The 18,251-nt window shown below is 47.2% G+C and overlaps 9 non-coding genes and 1 pseudogene across 9 annotated transcripts; all 10 read right to left on the reverse strand.

Moving 5' to 3' along the window:
- Positions 1–6,589: 6,589 nt before the first annotated feature.
- LOC128369946 (uncharacterized) lies at positions 6,590–6,703 on the reverse strand (annotated as a pseudogene).
- Positions 6,704–7,116: 413 nt separating this feature from the next.
- Positions 7,117–7,235, reverse strand: LOC128370404 (5S ribosomal RNA). Its single transcript, XR_008322507.1, has one exon. It is a non-coding gene; the product is annotated as a 5S ribosomal RNA (ribosomal RNA).
- Positions 7,236–7,648: 413 nt separating this feature from the next.
- On the reverse strand, positions 7,649–7,767 carry LOC128370385 (5S ribosomal RNA). Its single transcript, XR_008322490.1, has one exon. It is a non-coding gene; the product is annotated as a 5S ribosomal RNA (ribosomal RNA).
- A 412-nt stretch (positions 7,768–8,179) lies between these two features.
- LOC128370398 (5S ribosomal RNA) lies at positions 8,180–8,298 on the reverse strand. Its single transcript, XR_008322501.1, has one exon. It is a non-coding gene; the product is annotated as a 5S ribosomal RNA (ribosomal RNA).
- Positions 8,299–8,711: 413 nt separating this feature from the next.
- Positions 8,712–8,830, reverse strand: LOC128370410 (5S ribosomal RNA). Its single transcript, XR_008322513.1, has one exon. It is a non-coding gene; the product is annotated as a 5S ribosomal RNA (ribosomal RNA).
- A 7,227-nt stretch (positions 8,831–16,057) lies between these two features.
- LOC128369873 (5S ribosomal RNA) lies at positions 16,058–16,176 on the reverse strand. Its single transcript, XR_008322038.1, has one exon. It is a non-coding gene; the product is annotated as a 5S ribosomal RNA (ribosomal RNA).
- A 413-nt stretch (positions 16,177–16,589) lies between these two features.
- LOC128370577 (5S ribosomal RNA) lies at positions 16,590–16,708 on the reverse strand. The gene has a single exon (XR_008322669.1). It is a non-coding gene; the product is annotated as a 5S ribosomal RNA (ribosomal RNA).
- A 413-nt stretch (positions 16,709–17,121) lies between these two features.
- Positions 17,122–17,240, reverse strand: LOC128369869 (5S ribosomal RNA). The gene has a single exon (XR_008322034.1). It is a non-coding gene; the product is annotated as a 5S ribosomal RNA (ribosomal RNA).
- A 413-nt stretch (positions 17,241–17,653) lies between these two features.
- Positions 17,654–17,772, reverse strand: LOC128370422 (5S ribosomal RNA). Its single transcript, XR_008322524.1, has one exon. It is a non-coding gene; the product is annotated as a 5S ribosomal RNA (ribosomal RNA).
- Positions 17,773–17,999: 227 nt separating this feature from the next.
- Positions 18,000–18,118, reverse strand: LOC128370433 (5S ribosomal RNA). Its single transcript, XR_008322535.1, has one exon. It is a non-coding gene; the product is annotated as a 5S ribosomal RNA (ribosomal RNA).
- Positions 18,119–18,251: the final 133 nt, after the last annotated feature.

Here is an 18,251-nt window from a genome sequence, read left to right on the forward strand (position 1 = left end):
AGTGTGAGGTATGCAACAAGAGGTTTACTCTGAAGTCCAACCTCACACGCCACATGAAGCTCCATTACCCAAAGCAGCATGCCTGTGACGTGTGTGGGAAGAGCTTCGCTACCCAGCCCCAGCTGGACCTACACCAGAAACAGCACCAGTACCCCAACATCCCTTTGTACAAGCAGGGAGAGGCCCGGTTGAGGTGTACGGCAGCTGCCAAGGCTGAGGCAGACAACCCCAACAAGAAGGTGGACCCGACCTGGCTGGACCCCGTGAAGGCGGAGGCCGCTGCCAGAGAGGCTGGAGGGGAAATGTGGAGAGGCCAGCTAGTCATGACCTTTGGAAAGTACGCCGGGCAGACATTCAGGTGGCTGCTGGAGAATGACGCTGGTTGGGTGGCGTGGATACTGGCCGAATACATTCACCAGGGTGAGCTGAATGAGCTCATGAAGTGGCAGAAGGAGCGCCTGCAGGAATATGTTAACAACTTCCCCTCTGTCACCTGTCTAGTTGACAAGAAGCTGAAGGCAAGTTAGCTAGGTTAAAATTTCTACATGTACATGTGAGTGATAATCCACACTATTTCAAAACCATGATGTCTGGATCTTACTGTTGTTTTTTTTGTTTTTGTTTTTTCAGGAAAAGACAGGCGCAGCGGTGTCATCCTTTTTCCAGCATGGCTCCAATTATGCCAGTGATGCCGAGCTATTGGCTGTGGCAGGTAATATTATTATGCTTACATATGGAATGAATTGACCATTGTATCCCTTCTAGAGCGGCTTAAACTAATAATGTTTTTCTTTACTTCTGTCATTATGTTCATTTAGAATAACTATCTCAATTCTGTGTGTGTGTGTGTGTGTGTGTGTGTGTGTGTGTGTGTGTGTGCTTTGCAGAACAACTCCTGGATGAGTCCCAGGTCCCTGTCTCCACCCACATCACCACCGTGGGACAGCTCACCCCAGCCGCAGCTGCCAGCCAGGAGCCTGCCGTGCCACCATCGCAGGAGCCCTCTGTGTCCTCCGGCATCCACCTGGAAGGTTGGCAGAGGTACTGGGAGGAGCCACCCTCATCTGCCCAAGCACTTGGCATCGCCCTCCCAAACATTAAGTGGATGAAGAGCAACGAGGCATATGGCCTGTTTGAGAGGGCATCCCGCTATAAAAATGCCAAAGGTGACATTGTGGAGAGGAAGTTGCTGAAGGAGAAGATGGAGTTCCACCCACCCCCACTGCCTGTGTCCGTCAAGGGAGCAGTTCCCAGCATGCTCTCCTTTTTCACCACGCCTGCCTTCTTCTGGCGCCCCGTCGGTGTGATGAAGGCCATGATTCCCTGCCCCAACACCAACTGCCCTGCGCCGCCTGGGGAATACCTGGAGAGGAAGGGCTTCGGCAGCTATGCCAGGCAGGTGTGTGGCATGTCATCTTATTACACCCTCCTGACAGAGAAGCTGAAGTGCTCCTACTGCGAGAAGGTGAGGCATGTGTCGGTGGCGCACGACATCGAGGGGGAGGAGGAGGAGGAGGAGGAGGAAGATCACCATCAGCAGCAGCAGTACATTTGGCTGGCCTACAGTCCAAAAGTTCTGATGAGCCTCGCCCCTGCCGTTAGACGGATGTTCCCCGCCATTCTGTGTGGGAAGCGCGCCATCGACAGAGGAGTGGTGACTCTGCTGAGCGACCGCCTCAACGCCGTGTCGATGAGCAAGGTGCAGCGGCTGCTGAAACAGGGCCACGACGAGTGGTACATCGAGCGGCGTGACCTGTACCAGACTCTGCTGTACGACGCACACACAGCTGGCTCTTCGTCGACGGCAGCCTCATCCTCCTCGCAGAAGGGCATCCTCGCCTTCGCCAAGCCTGCAGGGACGTACACCCCTCCCATTCCCCAGTCTCCTCTTCCATCTGCCCGGGTGCTGAGGCGAGCACACCTCATCATGGAGATGGAGAAGATGCCAGTGTACCGCAGCGAGATCCTCAGCATGACTGGAGAATTCCTCTGCATAGACGGCACAAGAAAGGTATGCACGCAGCCATCATGTTATGGTAAAAGAAAAAAAAATGCTGTGTGTCTTAACTGGTGACATTAATGTAATGTAATGATGTGTATGTTTTGATTTGGTCTGTTTTATGACAGGTCCTGAAGAAGATCTACGGGGACGGCCAGGGCACGATGCAGTACCTCACCAGCGTCCTGAACGAGTGGGGTCAGTTCCTGACGACGGTGGTGGTGGCAGCTGAGTCCGAGGGCTGCTATGCACGCATGGCCAGGGGTCTTGTGGCTCGGTTCGAGCGTGCCAACGCTCCAGCCCCGAGAGTCATCTACGCCGACAACAACTGCTGCCGGTACATTTTAATTTCATTAATTCCATCATAGCATAATGATATTTCATCACAATGTAATGATATTTAAAATAATTAATTCAGGTAATTATAATAACACATGACAAGTTATTTTAGTGAAACACTATTGCATAGATACTTTGTAGATGCATGCTATTTTTTTCCCCATGTCATTTCAGTGACAGTGGCTCATCGTTCCTGGAGACCCTCTTCAGTGACTGGGTGAAGAGGGGTGCTGTGGTCCGTCTCGACATCAGGCACTGGCTGCACCGCTGGGATGCTGTTGTGATAAAGCAGAGCCACGCCAAGTACGGCGTTTTCATGAGTGCCATGGCGGGGGCGGTGTTGGCCTACAACAGGGGGGACATGTTGCTCTTGGTCCAGGCAGTGCGGAAGGGCAACGAGGAACTGTACGGCAACCACACCGACCAGCAGATGCTCGCCTTCCTCAAGCCGTCGCAGATCAAGAGCTACGTCAGGCGCATCACGAGGGGTGTTGAGGTAACTATTACTGTACTACTACTACTGTAATAAGTTTGTAATAGAAACGCATCATGTGTAATAAAGCTGTGTTATATGAATAACATTTCTAATTATGCCTTTCCCACCTGTGCGTTACAGGAGACTGCTGCGACCGTGGACTCCATCCTTGATGAGTTCAAGGGACCAGCAGGCCTCGACATCGACGGCATCCCCCTGTTCAAGTCCGCAGACGCCGTAGATGCGCATTGGGCAACGGCGAGCAAGCACCTCGGATGCATGCAGGCAAGTTAATTTGTGAATGGGTCAAGACAGATACAAGTATGGCCATGTTTAGACACATGGATGGGCCAGAGTAATCATGAACCTCGTACTGTGGTGTGTGTTGCAGGACCCCCCTGGTGTTCCACTGTACGTGGCAGTGAGGACGGTGGTGCTGAACGGTGTGAAGCTGCAGAAGTACAGGTGCCGGCGTGGCAGCAATTCCCTGGAAGGGCTGCACTCCCATCTTGTAAACGCCATACCATCAAACAGATGCGGCATCATGCCATTCCAAGTGAGTAATGAAAACAAAACGCTTTGTCAACATCGTCAATTCTCATTTTTCTTTATTTTTAAAAAATATTTGTTTATTAGATTTTTTCAAGAATGTTATACAAATAGACAACATTATGCTTAAAGAAGGGCAACTTTAATTTTCAACTACAATAACGCCAGAAATGTGTTACATGCAATGTGTTTCAGGCGTACCTGATCGCCTTCGCCGTACAGTGGAACGCCAGGATGGAGTCCCTTCGCGTCGAGGGAGGGCGTGGTCGTCAGACGAGTTGTGTGGACGCTGCGAGGATCCAGCGAATGAATCGCCAGGCGGAGCTGCTCTTTGGCAAGGAGCACGTCTTTGAGCCGAATTTCGCTGCGCCTCTGCCGTACCCTGACGACTACAACCACCCGGACGAGGAGGAGCTGCTTGGCGTTGAGTATGCCATGTGCCAATCCACCGCATTCACTGCAAGGCACTACTACGCGCAGAAAGGTACAGCATTTTTCATCACACAACAATATATACTAAAATCACCTGCCCGCTAACTGTCTGATAACCTTGTACTCATCACTACTAATCACAATGTAACTCAACACAATGTAATGTTTTGCAGCTGAGGAGGAGCAGTGCAGGAAGGACGAGGAGGAGGAGGGGAAAGGGGAGTCCGCTGCTGAGGAGAGTGGCGGGGAAGAGGAGGACGAGGAGGACGAGCAGGCTGACGAAGGTGTCGGAGGCATGTCGGAGGAGGACCCCATAGACCACGTCTGTGAGAAGCACGTGGTCCTCACTCAGGCAGAGCAGGTGGAGGAAGAGGACGACCCCGCTTTGCAGGATGTCCTGGCCAGCCAACGCCATCTCCATCTGCCTGGGATAGAGGAAGTGGAGGCCCTTGCGTCGCTTCTCCTCCAGCTGGCAGACGACAGCGACCACCACCACCTCGTGCCCGCCGTGCTGAGGCAGCAAATTGCCACGGCTGCTGCTGCTCTCCACGACCACGACCGGTCCGGCGCCAACTTCGTCAAGAAGTACGAGTCCAGGTGGGGCTATACCCTCTTTGGCCGTTGCCTCGGAGCCGACACGCCAGAGACCAGCGCGGCCCAGAAGACCAAGTTTGGCTGGATGAGGTACCCCCAAGCAGCGCAGGTGACCGAGGAGAGCCGTCTTCTGTACCTCCTGATTAAGATGCTGCAGCACTATCCCACCTGCAGCAAATTCCATTCGTCTCCCAGCAAGCTGACCTCGTCCATCAAAGGCCAGTACAAGAGGATCGCCGACAGAGTGAGGGACGACCCGGTCCTGGGCAGCCTCGCCATCCCGCTGCCCAACATAAACGCCAAGTCCATCAGCAACTTTTTCAGGAGGGAGGAGAAGATGGCCAACTTCAGGGCAACGGTCAGGCCAAGAGTGAAGACTCATCGGGACGTTCTGTCAGACCAACCAATGCCTGATGCCCCTGCTCTGCCGTCGTCACTGCCACCACCAGACAGACCTCAGGTGCAGTACCAGGAGCCTCACCATGTCGCTGGCAAAAGGCGTGGGGAAAAGCGGAGGTAAGCTCTTCACTCACTCTATCTGTTTATTTTTTTGTGGAGAGCTGTACTGTATTGCACTGTATTATAGTATATGATACTCACAGTATTGTGCTTGTGTGTGTGTGTGTTTTTTCTTTTATTTTTTACAGGTTGGACTTTGAAGAGCCGCAGCTGCAGTCAGAGCCACAGCCAGGCTGTCAACCAGGGCCTTTACACCGCAGTATCCAGCCCAAGCCTGCCACTGCATCCTACGTGTCATCTGCCGTGGCAAAAGCACCTGTCCTCCTAGTGCTGCCAACCCAACCACAGGCTCCGTCAGTGAGATTGCTGCCATCCGCCAACCCAGTCTTCCTCCCTGTCCTCCCACCCTGTCCTCCCGCCGTGAAACCTGTGATGCCCAACAAGTCCAATAAGCCATGTGGGGCTTGCAAAGTGCCGCAGTGTGGGGGGCAGCGGAAGAAATACACCCCTTCCAAAGACAAGGTGGCTGGAAGCAGCCAGAAAATCTTCACCTTTTGCCCCGCCACCAATATGTCCACCACACCTGGCTTCGAAGGTGTAACGTACACCAGCTATGAACACTTTAAAAGTGTGGTGGACCAGGAACTGGAGAAGAGGAGAGCCACCCTCTAAACCTGTTGTGGGTTGCAATGACTGTCTGTCTGTCTGTCTGTCACTCACACTGACACACACACACACGCAGGCACGCACGCACACACACACACACCATACTGACACACACACATGATGTGTGTGAATGATGTAAATACTGTGAAATTGTTTAAAAACGTTTTAAATGTTTCTAACGTATATATTTATTTAACTTATTTGTGTGTTGTTTTACATGTCATACATGTTGTAATGTAATTCATGTGTTTCATACAAAATGTTCATATACATGTTTCATTCATACCTACCTGTTACCTTTTGCATCAAGCATGTGGGATCCTTCACGTCATGTTTGATTTGATTCCTGTGGTGTCAATAAAATATTTTCATTGCATTTGAAAACGGCTCTGCTTATTACCTGGTGTTTACATAACAATTCCATATTTAAGTGTTTTACACTCACTGTATAAAAAGGGTCATTTTTTATTCATGTGTTGCCATGGCTTAATCGATTAATACTTACCAGTTATTAACTGCTTTACATACTAAAAATATCCACTTGGGTAACTTTTGTAACATGAACCTATGTTGGAGTGCAATGCTTACCTGAAATTAAAACTTAACCTGAAATCAAGGGTCCAAAAAGCTGAATAAGAATACTTACCTGCATTATACTAACCTGAAACTAACTGGAGTGTGATGCTTACCTGAAATTAAAAGTTTTCGTGAAATGAAGGGTCCAAAAAGAGGAATAAGAATACTAACCTGTTTTATACTTCCCTGAAATGAACTGCATTCAAACACAGGGGTTTGCACCTTTCAACTACAATTATTCAGTCAAGCAGTGTAAGGGATTCTACATCTTTCAAGGAAATTACCCATCTTCATAAACCTTCAATGCAACCATTTACTGGAGATGTCAATCTATAGCTTTCTATTAGCTGGACAGGGGCTCGAACCTGGCATCTCATGAATGGTAAACCAACGCTCTACCCACTCGACCACAGCATCTTGCAACATCTTGCAGTACCAGGATCGTCCAGCAGGTGGCCCAGGATCGTGCTCATCCCAGGATCACCGATAGGGACTTGGGGGGGTCATGGCCCGTTCCCAGGCGGTCTCCCATCCAAGTACTAACCAGGCCCGACCCTGCTTAGCTTCCGAGATCAGACGAGATCGGGCGTGTTCAGGGTGGTATGGCCGTAAGCGACGAAACAGGCCGCAGAAAGCCCATTTAAACATGCTGTGACACCACTGACAGTTGCTCACACCAGCTGAGTGGCGGATAATGGTGTCTCAGCCATCAAACACATGCTATCCTTTAACAGTACTTTGATAGGAATAGTTGTTTTTTTTTTGCGGAGAAACACACAGCTGGAAGGACTGCAACCTTGTTTCTCAGGCCATTTGTGTACATGCGGGATGATTGCAGGCTTTTTACAGGCTGTAACAGTGAGAACTGGAACCCTAAAAACTACTTGGAAAGTGAGGCGTCTCAGTGCCACCTCTCTGGCGTGCATTCAGACACAGCTGGAATGATTGCAGCTTTTGTTCCTCAAAGCCCTGTGTGCGGTGATGGAGCAACAGCGCCCTCCTTTGGTGACAGCTGAGAGGGGAAAAAAGCTTACAGCACCTGGTATTCCCAGGCGGTCTCCCATCCAAGTACTAACCAGGCCCAACCCTGCTTAGCTTCCGAGATCAGACGAGATCGGGCGTGTTCAGGGTGGTATGGCCGTAAGCGAAGAAACAGGCCGCAGAAAGCCCATTTAAACATGCTGTGACACCACTGACAGTTGCTCACACCAGCTGAGTGGCGGATAATGGTGTCTCAGCCATCAAACACATGCTATCCTTTAACAGTACTTTGATAGGAATAGTTGTTTTTTTTTTGCGGAGAAACACACAGCTGGAAGGACTGCAACCTTGTTTCTCAGGCCATTTGTGTACATGCGGGATGATTGCAGGCTTTTTACAGGCTGTAACAGTGAGAACTGGAACCCTAAAAACTACTTGGAAAGTGAGGCGTCTCAGTGCCACCTCTCTGGCGTGCATTCAGACACAGCTGGAATGATTGCAGCTTTTGTTCCTCAAAGCCCTGTGTGCGGTGATGAAGCAACAGCGCCCTCCTTTGGTGACAGCTGAGAGGGAAAAAAAGCTTACAGCACCTGGTATTCCCAGGCGGTCTCCCATCCAAGTACTAACCAGGCCCGACCCTGCTTAGCTTCCGAGATCAGACGAGATCGGGCGTGTTCAGGGTGGTATGGCCGTAAGCGACGAAACAGGCCGCAGAAAGCCCATTTAAACATGCTGTGACACCACTGACAGTTGCTCACACCAGCTGAGTGGCGGATAATGGTGTCTCAGCCATCAAACACATGCTATCCTTTAACAGTACTTTGATAGCAATAGTTTTTTTTTTTTGCGGAGAAACACACAGCTGGAAGGACAGCAATCTTGTTTCTCAGGCCATTTGTGTACATGCGGGATGATTGCAGGCTTTTTACAGGCTGTAACAGTGAGAACTGGAACCCTAAAAACTACTTGGAAAGTGAGGCGTCTCAGTGCCACCTCTCTGGCGTGCATTCAGACACAGCTGGAATGATTGCAGCTTTTGTTCCTCAAAGCCCTGTGTGCGGTGATGGAGCAACAGCGCCCTCCTTTGGTGACAGCTGAGAGGGAAAAAAAGCTTACAGCACCTGGTATTCCCAGGCGGTCTCCCATCCAAGTACTAACCAGGCCCGACCCTGCTTAGCTTCCGAGATCAGACGAGATCGGGCGTGTTCAGGGTGGTATGGCCGTAAGCGACGAAACAGGCCGCAGAAAGCCCATTTAAACATGCTGTGACACCACTGACAGTTGCTCACACCAGCTGAGTGGCGGATAATGGTGTCTCAGCCATCAAACACATGCTATCCTTTAACAGTACTTTGATAGGAATAGTTGTTTTTTTTCTGCGGAGAAACACACAGCTGGAAGGACTGCAACCTTGTTTCTCAGGCCATTTGTGTACATGCGGGATGATTGCAGGCTTTTTACAGGCTGTAACAGTGAGAACTGGAACCCTAAAAACTACTTGGAAAGTGAGGCGTCTCAGTGCCACCTCTCTGGCGTGCATTCAGACACAGCTGGAATGATTGCAGCTTTTGTTCCTCAAAGCCCTGTGTGCGGTGATGGAGCAACAGCGCCCTCCTTTGGTGACAGCTGAGAGGGAAAAAAAGCTTACAGCACCTGGTATTCCCAGGCGGTCTCCCATCCAAGTACTAACCAGGCCCGACCCTGCTTAGCTTCCGAGATCAGACGAGATCGGGCGTGTTCAGGGTGGTATGGCCGTAAGCGACGAAACAGGCCGCAGAAAGCCCATTTAAACATGCTGTGACACCACTGACAGTTGCTCACCCCAGCTGTGTGGCGGATAATGGTGTCTCAGCCATCAAACACATGCTATCCTTTAACAGTACTTTGATAGAAATAGTTTTTTTTTTTCTGCGGAGAAACACACAGCTGGAAGGACTGCAACCTTGTTCCTCAGGCCATTTGTGTACATGCGGGATGATTGCAGGCTTTTTACAGGCTGTAACAGTTAGAACTGGAACCCTAAAGACTACTTGGAAAGTGAGGCGTCTCAGTGCCACCTCTCTGGCGTGCATTCAGACACAGCTGGAATGATTGCAGCTTTTGTTCCTCAAAGCCCTGTGTGCGGTGATGGAGCAACAGCGCCCTCCTTTGGTGACAGCTGAGAGGGAAAAAAAGCTTACAGCACCTGGTATTCCCAGGCGGTCTCCCATCCAAGTACTAACCAGGCCCGACCCTGCTTAGCTTCCGAGATCAGACGAGATCGGGCGTGTTTTTTTTTTTTTATCTTTTATTATCAAAAATATATCACGATCTTATTTTATATACATTCCAGCTGACGAAACAAACATGAAAACCAACATTAAAGACATGAAACACCCCCTTTAACTAAACAAAAAGACACATAGCCACACTAACACTATGTGCCAAAAGAAAAAATAAAAATAAGTCACATTCTCAATTTACATACATTCAAGCTGACAAGACAAACATAAAAACCAACATTAAAGACATGACACACCCCCTTATCCCAACAAAAAGGACACATAGCCACATTAACACTATGTGCCAAAAGAAATACTAAAATTAAATCACATTCACAATTTACATACATTCAAGGTGACGAGACAAACATAAAACCCAACATTAAAGACATGACACACCCCCTTATCCCAACAAAAAAAGACACATAACCACCATAACACTATGTGTCAAAATAATAATAATACTAATAATAAAAAATCATATAGATGACAAATAAATAAAAGAAAAGATACAGAAAGTAAATGTAGACACTAACTACCCCAACATAACACCCCTAAGTTTTTTTATAACACCAGACATACGTTTTTCCCTTCCATTACTTTTACCAAATTGTTGTGACTGTTGAACTGCTGATGAAAAGTGTCTTGGTCTGCTAGAAATATGGTCCTGAGGTGAGCTGTGAATATGTTCTGAAAATATCTTGTAACATTTATTGTTTTGTTGTCAAATAATTGGTGATTCCTTCTTGTCCATAATGATTTTCTGCCGAATGCTAGGATGGAGTTGATGAGTGTATTGTTCCTGTTTGTATGTTTTCCTGTGATTCCAAATGTCCAAGCCCATGACCAATCTGTATCAGTGTGTGTTGTGAAGTTGCAGTGAGTCTCTAATATGGTCCTGATGTATGACTGAAAATGTTTTGATTCTGTGCATGTGTTGAAAATATGTCCCAAGTCCTCTGATTCTTTATTGCAAACGGTGCATGTTCTTGAATATTTTTCTTTGTTGATCTGGTGTAAAATAATCCCTGTGTAAATCCGTCTGTGTCGAATGTTGAAGTCCATGTTTATTGTAGTGTTGTCCATGAGTGGTATGTCCAGGTTTGTCCATATAGTTTTGATGTCCATGTTGGGGTAATTTTCTTTCCAATATTTCTCTGCTGTGGGGGGCCTTTTGATGAGGTGTATTAATGTCCGGTACCAGGTTCTTGTGCTTATTTCTTTTATGTCCTTTGCTTTGTCCTTTTGCTTGAGTTGTAGCTGGGGAAGGGCGGCTCTGGTATCTTTCCCTTTCTCCTTCAACAGGCTCCGCCACGTAGGGTCGAGAGCCTGTTCAAACTTTCCTTTAAGTTTTGTTATATTTCCTTTCCTATAACTAACATTTTTTTCTTTTAGTTTTCCACAAACTATATCTATGTTAAAAGCACCCCTCCCATCGATTATATCTCCCACCCTGGTCAAACCAGCAGCCCACATAGGACCGCTGGTTAGAACCCTCCCCCCGCACATAAAAAATGGACTGTCAAGGAAAGGTAACTGCAGCACATGCTCTTTATTCCTGCACTTGGGCCAGAGGTGGGGCAGAATTTTGCCCCATGCCTCTAGTACCTCCTGGTAGAAACCAGGTAGGCGGCTCCTGGCTTTTCCGGGGAGGAGGGCGCACAGGTTGTACGCGTCTCTCTCCCCGTACTCAGCCAGATAGCTCGCCATCCAGTCCTCCCAGGGGTACTGCCGGTCCGAATCAAGAAAATTCTTAACAATTTTGATCCTAAGTGCGTCTCTTTTGGCACCGATGTCAATTAGTCCTAAACCCCCCTCCCTTTTTTTAGCAATTAACACTCTGTGAGCAATCGAATTTCCCTTTCCCCTCCAGAGGAAGGAGGAGATTGCTGCTGTCAGCGTTTTTAGAGCCCATTGCGGCAGCTCACAGGTTCCCAAAATGTGGTTAATTTTTTGACAGTATCAAAGCATTAACTACAATTACCTTTCCTTTCAGTGTTAACCCTCTTGCTCGCCATAAATTTAAACTACTCTGCACTTTCCCTATCATTTCCCTCCACCCTCTGTCCCTAGCCTCACTCTCATTCTCTCCTATATATACACCCAGTATTTTCCTACACCCCGTGTTTTCCCCAAATCCCCATTTATTTACATAGTTTTCCACCTTTCCTATTTTGCCTATCTCAGATTTAGTTATGTTTATTTTCGCGCCTGAAGCCATGCTGTACGTTTTGAAGTGTTCCATGATTTTGTCTATGCATTTCCCTGATTTGATTGTTATTGTAATGTCATCCGCGTATTGTGATATTTTGATAGAACTGTTTGTTGGTGTTTTTATTCCTACTATTTCCTTGTCTTTAATTATTGCTTGAGCTAGCGGTTCTGCCACTATGCTGTATAATAGCGCTGATAATGGGCAGCCTTGCCTCACTGATCTTTTTATGGGGAAACTGTCTGTTATTGTACCATTGCATTTTATTACACTTTTTGCATTATTGTAAAGAAGCTGTATCCAATTTATAAAACCCTGCCCATAACCTAATTCTGCTAAAACCTTGAATAAAAACTGGTGTTCCACTCTATCAAAAGCTTTTTCTAAATCTATTGTTAACAAAAGGCCCCCCTGTACTGTCATCCCTCTTACTGTATCTCTTATTGTAGCAATTGAATCTTGGATGTCCCTGTTTGGTATGCTGTATGCTTGATTTGGACTGATTATCTGATCTAGAGTCTGTTTTAATCTATTGGCCAATGTTTTGGAAAGTATCTTGTAATCTGTGTTTAGTAGGCTTATTGGTCTATAATTGGATATTTCGTTTCTGTCACCTTTGTTCTTGTATATTACTGTTATCATACCTGTAGTGAATGATTTGGGTGTTTCTTGTTGTTTTTGCATTGTATGGTAGAGGTCGAGTAACAGGGGGGCCATCTGTTCACTAAATTTTATGTAGAAGTCAGCCGTTAGACCGTCGCTCCCAGGACTTTTATTTTTGTTTAAGTTTTTGATTGCATATTCAATTTCTTCCTTTGTTAATTTGCTGTCACACCACACTTTATCCTCCATATCTATCTTTTTATCTAAGTAGGTTAGAATTTCTTCAGTTTTCTCTATATCACTTCCCCCCTCCTTAAATAAGTTTGTATAATAGTCTTTTATAATTTCTAGTATTTTTATTTTGTCTTTATGGATGTTGTTATCTTGATCTTTAAGTTCTTCTATTACAGTTTTGTTCTGTTTTTGTTTTTCCAACCCCAAAAAAAACGCAGTGCACCTTTCACCCTCCACCAAATTTTGGAACCTGCACCTTATTGCTGCTCCTTTACATTTTTTCTTTTCTATGCTGTTTAATTGATTTTTGTAACATTCATACATTTCACAGCTTCTATTTTTTTGATTATCTAATAATATGACTTCTTCTTCTAGCTGCTTTCTAATATTCTGTTCTTCTTGTTTTTCTTTCCATCTTTTCTCTTTGCTATAATTAATACTCACTTTTTTAATTCTTTCTTTTATATTATCCCATCTGTCTATATAATTATTATCTATTTGCATTTCTGTTCTTGCATAATTAAGTAATTTTTTAATTTTATTAATATATACCGGGTCTGTTAGGAGGCTGGAGTTGAGGCACCAGGTGCCTCCTCCCTTGATCCCTCCTTCAGCACCCAGTTGGCATATGACAGTGGCATGATCGCTCCAGGAATTGTAACTGTAATGTATCTTGTTGATTTGTTTCACTGTGTCCGCTGCAGCCAAACACAGGTCAATTCTAGACTGCCTGAGTTTCCCTTTGACCACCTGTCTCCTTGAGAATTCTCTTTTAAATTTGTTTTGTATCCTCCATATATCTATTAAATTGTGACTATCCATTAAATCATAAAGAGCTGTTCTACTTATGTCATTTTTATATACATTATTTATTGAAATATCTGATTTGGTTAATACTGTATTAAAATCACCTATTATTATAGTTCTATTGTTTACCCATCTTCCTAATTTGTTAAACAAACCCTTCCTTTCCTTCTCACAGTTATAGGCATATAGATTAATTATTCTATACGTGTTATTATTTACTTCGATATCTATAATTAATATTCTTCCTTTATCGTCTTTATAAATTACTTTACTGTACTTTATATTATTACTATTTATTAGGGTTGCTATACCACAAGATTTATTAGTGCCGTTATTATAATATATTTCCCCTTTATATACTTTAGTTGCTGCCTCAAGGCTGCTTTCATCCCACCTCGTCTCTTGGAGGCAGAGGATGTCGCAGCTCGGACTGGACAGTATTGCATTCATCCTGTCACAAGTGCGGAGCCCGTTGACATTAAGAGAGTGCAGCAACAACATGATTCTTAGAAAAGAAAGGATTGTTACAAATTAAGCTTAATCATTATTTTCCCTTATCTTTTTTCCTTCTTTTACTCATCAATGCTTTATTAGAGGTGTGCTGCTGCTTCCTAAGATTTTTAATGGTGGTGAAGTCCATCTCGGAGTCACTGTCTGATCTGCCCAAACGGCGGAGGACCATGGTGGTTGCCGAGGCTGGCTCTCTGGGGGGTACGGCTGCCACAGGCTGCGGGTCACTCGGGGTTTCCCCCACTTCCATTGAGTCTGAGGCTTGAGATGGCTCTGGCCTCTCCACGAGCCCATTGCCGCCTCTGCCCCTTACTCCCTGGTGTAGGCCTGAGTCTATGCTCAGACCATCCATGCTTGAGCCAATTTCCACATTTAGGCTCTGTGCAGCATTATAAGGACTCAGTGCCCCCCCCTGCGAGAGAGCCTCTCTGCCAGCTCCGTCCGTGGTGCCGCTGCCCCCCACTCCGGCCTCCTCTCCTTCCTCCTCCTCCTCACTCATGTCCTCCGCTTCACTGTAAAGCTCCTCCGATCCGGACTCCACCACCGCTTCAGATTCACTGTAGTTACAATTACATTCATTCACTGGGTTCCAGCACACCTCACATTTTTTAGTCTTTCTCTGTTGGTTGCTGCACTCCCTCGCATAATGCCCCTGTACTCCACACTTGTGACAGGAAAAATCAGGACAATCCCTCAGGATGTGCCCCGGCTGGAGACACATCCTGCAAACCTTCGCTTGCCTGTCATGGATGACTCTAAAATATTCTGGTCCCATAGCTGTTTCAAAACGTGCAGAGTATGGCAGTGATTGTACTTTCTCAGTGAATTTTACTTTAAGGAAACGTGTACCGTCTGCTATCTGAGTGCCCGGCCACATCCGCCTCCTAATGGCGGATGCAGCCGAGACACCCCACCCTTCTAATTTTTGTAATATTTCTTCGTCTGTTATATAAGCTGGCAGATTTAAAAAAGACACCATCAACTCATCATTACATAAATCTTTTACAAAAATATTACAGTTGCCTATTTTAAATCCATCTAGGAGCCGCTCCTTCCCCTTGACATGAGACATCGTGATTTCATAACTCCTGGTACCGGTCGCTCTACACGCTATAAGCCCCCCACACAGAGCTCTGATCGCTCGCATTAGTTCAAGGACTGGAACCTCCTCATTCCCAGTAACCTCCAAACTCACCGTCAGCTCTCTGTTGTATGCTTTCCTGGCCTCCTCTTTCGCTGTCTCCTGTTGCTGCTCTCTCTCTCCAGCTGTTCCCGTCGCTCTCTCTCCCTCTTTTTCCGCTCCGGCGCTCGCTGCTCGCTCGCCCCCCGACATGCCTTTCTCCTTCTCTGCCGCCGCTCCTGGAACTCCTTTTCTCTCGGGCCTTCTCAGGCCTTCTCTCCCAGCCTCCCTCGATGTAACTCCAGCCCCAGGAGCTCTCGGGCCGGTCCCGTTCCGCGGCGCACGGCCGGTATCCTTCGCTTGCTGCGCTCTCTCTCCTCTCTCTCCCGCCAACATGACGGAGGCAGCCACTTCCGCGTTTTCTTTCCTGTTTCTTTCAATATTCCTCCTCTTACTCCTTTGCTCTTTATTTTTAACAAGCTCCCATTCATTCCCTTCCTCTCCCATTTCTGCTTGCTTTATATTAAGTCCGTGATCCGATTTCGTAGCCGTTTTTTCCGTCGCCGTGTTCGTTGCCATGTTATTATCCATACATAAAGAAATAAAGAAAAACTCTCCCCCGAACAGTAAAAACTGCCGGGGGGAAAAAGTCCACACACAAAACTAACTTAGGATGCACGGAAAATAATAGGATAATAAAGGAAAAGAAAGAAAACATATGAAATAAATCCAAACAGAGGTCCGCGATCCTCTATGCTCCAACTGGTTTGCTTCTGGCTGCCTCCACTGCGCGCGCATACGTGTTCAGGGGGTGTGGCCCTAAGCGACGAAACAGGCCGCAGAAAGCCCATTTAAACATGCTGTGACACCACTGACAGTTGCTCACACCAGCTGAGTGGCGGATAATGGTGTCTCAGCCATCAAACACATGCTATCCTTTAACAGTACTTTGATAGGAATAGTTGTTGTTTTTTTCTGCGGAGAAACACACAGCTGGAAGGACTGCAACCTTGTTCCTCAGGCCATTTGTGTACATGCGGGATGATTGCAGGCTTTTTACAGGCTGTAACAATGAGAACTGGAACCCTAAAAACTACTTGGAAAGTGAGGCGTCTCAGTGCCACCTCTCTGGCGTGCATTCAGACACAGCTGGAATGATTGCAGCTTTTGTTCCTCAAAGCCCTGTGTGCGGTGATGGAGCAACAGCGCCCTCCTTTGGTGACAGCTGAGAGGGAAAAAAAGCTTACAGCACCTGGTATTCCCAGGCTGTCTCCCATCCAAGTACTAACCAGGCCCGACCCTGCTTAGCTTCCGAGATCAGACGAGATCGGGCGTGTTCAGGGTGGTATGGCCGTAAGCGACGAAACAGGCCGCAGAAAGCCCATTTAAACATGCTGTGACACCACTGACAGTTGCTCACACCAGCTGAGTGGCGGATAATGGTGTCTCAGCCATCAAACACATGCTATCCTTTAACAGTACTTTGATAGGAATAGTTGTTTTTTTTCTGCGGAGAAACACACAGCTGGAAGGACTGCAACCTTGTTCCTCAGGCCATTTGTGTACATGCGGGATGATTGCAGGCTTTTTACAGGCTGTAACAGTGAGAACTGGAACCCTAAAAACTACTTGGAAAGTGAGGCGTCTCAGTGCCACCACTCTGGCGTGCATTCAGACACAGCTGGAATGATTGCAGCTTTTGTTCCTCAAAGCCCTGTGTGCGGTGATGGAGCAACAGCGCCCTCCTTTGGTGACAGCTGAGAGGGAAAAAAATCTTACAGCACCTGGTATTCCCAGGCGGTCTCCCATCCAAGTACTAACCAGGCCCGACCCTGCTTAGCTTCCGAGATCAGACGAGATCGGGCGTGTTCAGGGTGGTATGGCCGTAAGCGACGAAACAGGCCGCAGAAAGCCCATTTAAACATGCTGTGACACCACTGACAGTTGCTCACACCAGCTGAGTGGCGGATAATGGTGTCTCAGCCATCAAACACATGCTATCCTTTAACAGTACTTTGATAGGAATAGTTTTTTTTTTTCTGCGGAGAAACACACAGCTGGAAGGACTGCAACCTTGTTCCTCAGGCCATTTGTGTACATGCGGGATGATTGCAGGCTTTTTACAGGCTGTAACAGTGAGAACTGGAACCCTAAAAACTACTTGGAAAGTGAGGCGTCTCAGTGCCACCTCTCTGGCGTGCATTCAGACACAGCTGGAATGATTGCAGCTTTTGTTCCTCAAAGCCCTGTGTGCGGTGATGGAGCAACAGCGCCCTCCTTTGGTGACAGCTGAGAGGGAAAAAAAGCTTACAGCACCTGGTATTCCCAGGCGGTCTCCCATCCAAGTACTAACCAGGCCGGACCCTGCTTAGCTTCCGAGATCAGACGAGATCGGGCGTGTTCAGGGTGGTATGGCCGTAAGCTACGAAACAGGCCGCAGAAAGCCCATTTAAACATGCTGTGACACCACTGACAGTTGCTCACACCAGCTGAGTGGCGGATAATGGTGTCTCAGCCATCAAACACATGCTATCCTTTAACAGTACTTTGATAGAAATAGTTTTTTTTTTTCTGCGGAGAAACACACAGCTGGAAGGACTGCAACCTTGTTCCTCAGGCCATTTGTGTACATGCGGGATGATTGCAGGCTTTTTACAGGCTGTAACAGTTAGAACTGGAACCCTAAAAACTACTTGGAAAGTGAGGCGTCTCAGTGCCACCTCTCTGGCGTGCATTCAGACACAGCTGGAATGATTGCAGCTTTTGTTCCTCAAAGCCCTGTGTGCGGTGATGGAGCAACAGCGCCCTCCTTTGGTGACAGCTGAGAGGGAAAAAAAGCTTACAGCACCTGGTATTCCCAGGCGGTCTCCCATCCAAGTACTAACCAGGCCCGACCCTGCTTAGCTTCCGAGATCAGACGAGATCGGGCGTGTTCAGGGTGGTATGGCCGTAAGCTACAAAACAGGCCGCAGAAAGCCCATTTAAACATGCTGTGACACCACTGACAGTTGCTCACACCAGCTGAGTGGCGGATAATGGTGTCTCAGCCATCAAACACATGCTATCCTTTAACAGTACTTTGATAGGAATAGTTTTTTTTTTGCAGCTTTTGTTCCTCAAAGCCCTGTGTGCGGTGATGGAGCAACAGCGCCCTCCTTTGGTGACAGCTGAGAGGGAAAAAAAGCTTACAGCACCTGGTATTCCCAGGCGGTCTCCCATCCAAGTACTAACCAGGCCCGACCCTGCTTAGCTTCCGAGATCAGACGAGATCGGGCGTGTTCAGGGTGGTATGGCCGTAAGCTACGAAACAGGCCGCAGAAAGCCCATTTAAACATGCTGTGACACCACTGACAGTTGCTCACACCAGCTGAGTGGCGGATAATGGTGTCTCAGCCATCAAACACATGCTATCCTTTAACAGTACTTTGATAGGA

Source organism: Scomber japonicus, chromosome 12 (assembly GCF_027409825.1).
Source record: "Scomber japonicus isolate fScoJap1 chromosome 12, fScoJap1.pri, whole genome shotgun sequence".
Lineage (NCBI taxonomy): Eukaryota > Metazoa > Chordata > Actinopteri > Scombriformes > Scombridae > Scomber > Scomber japonicus.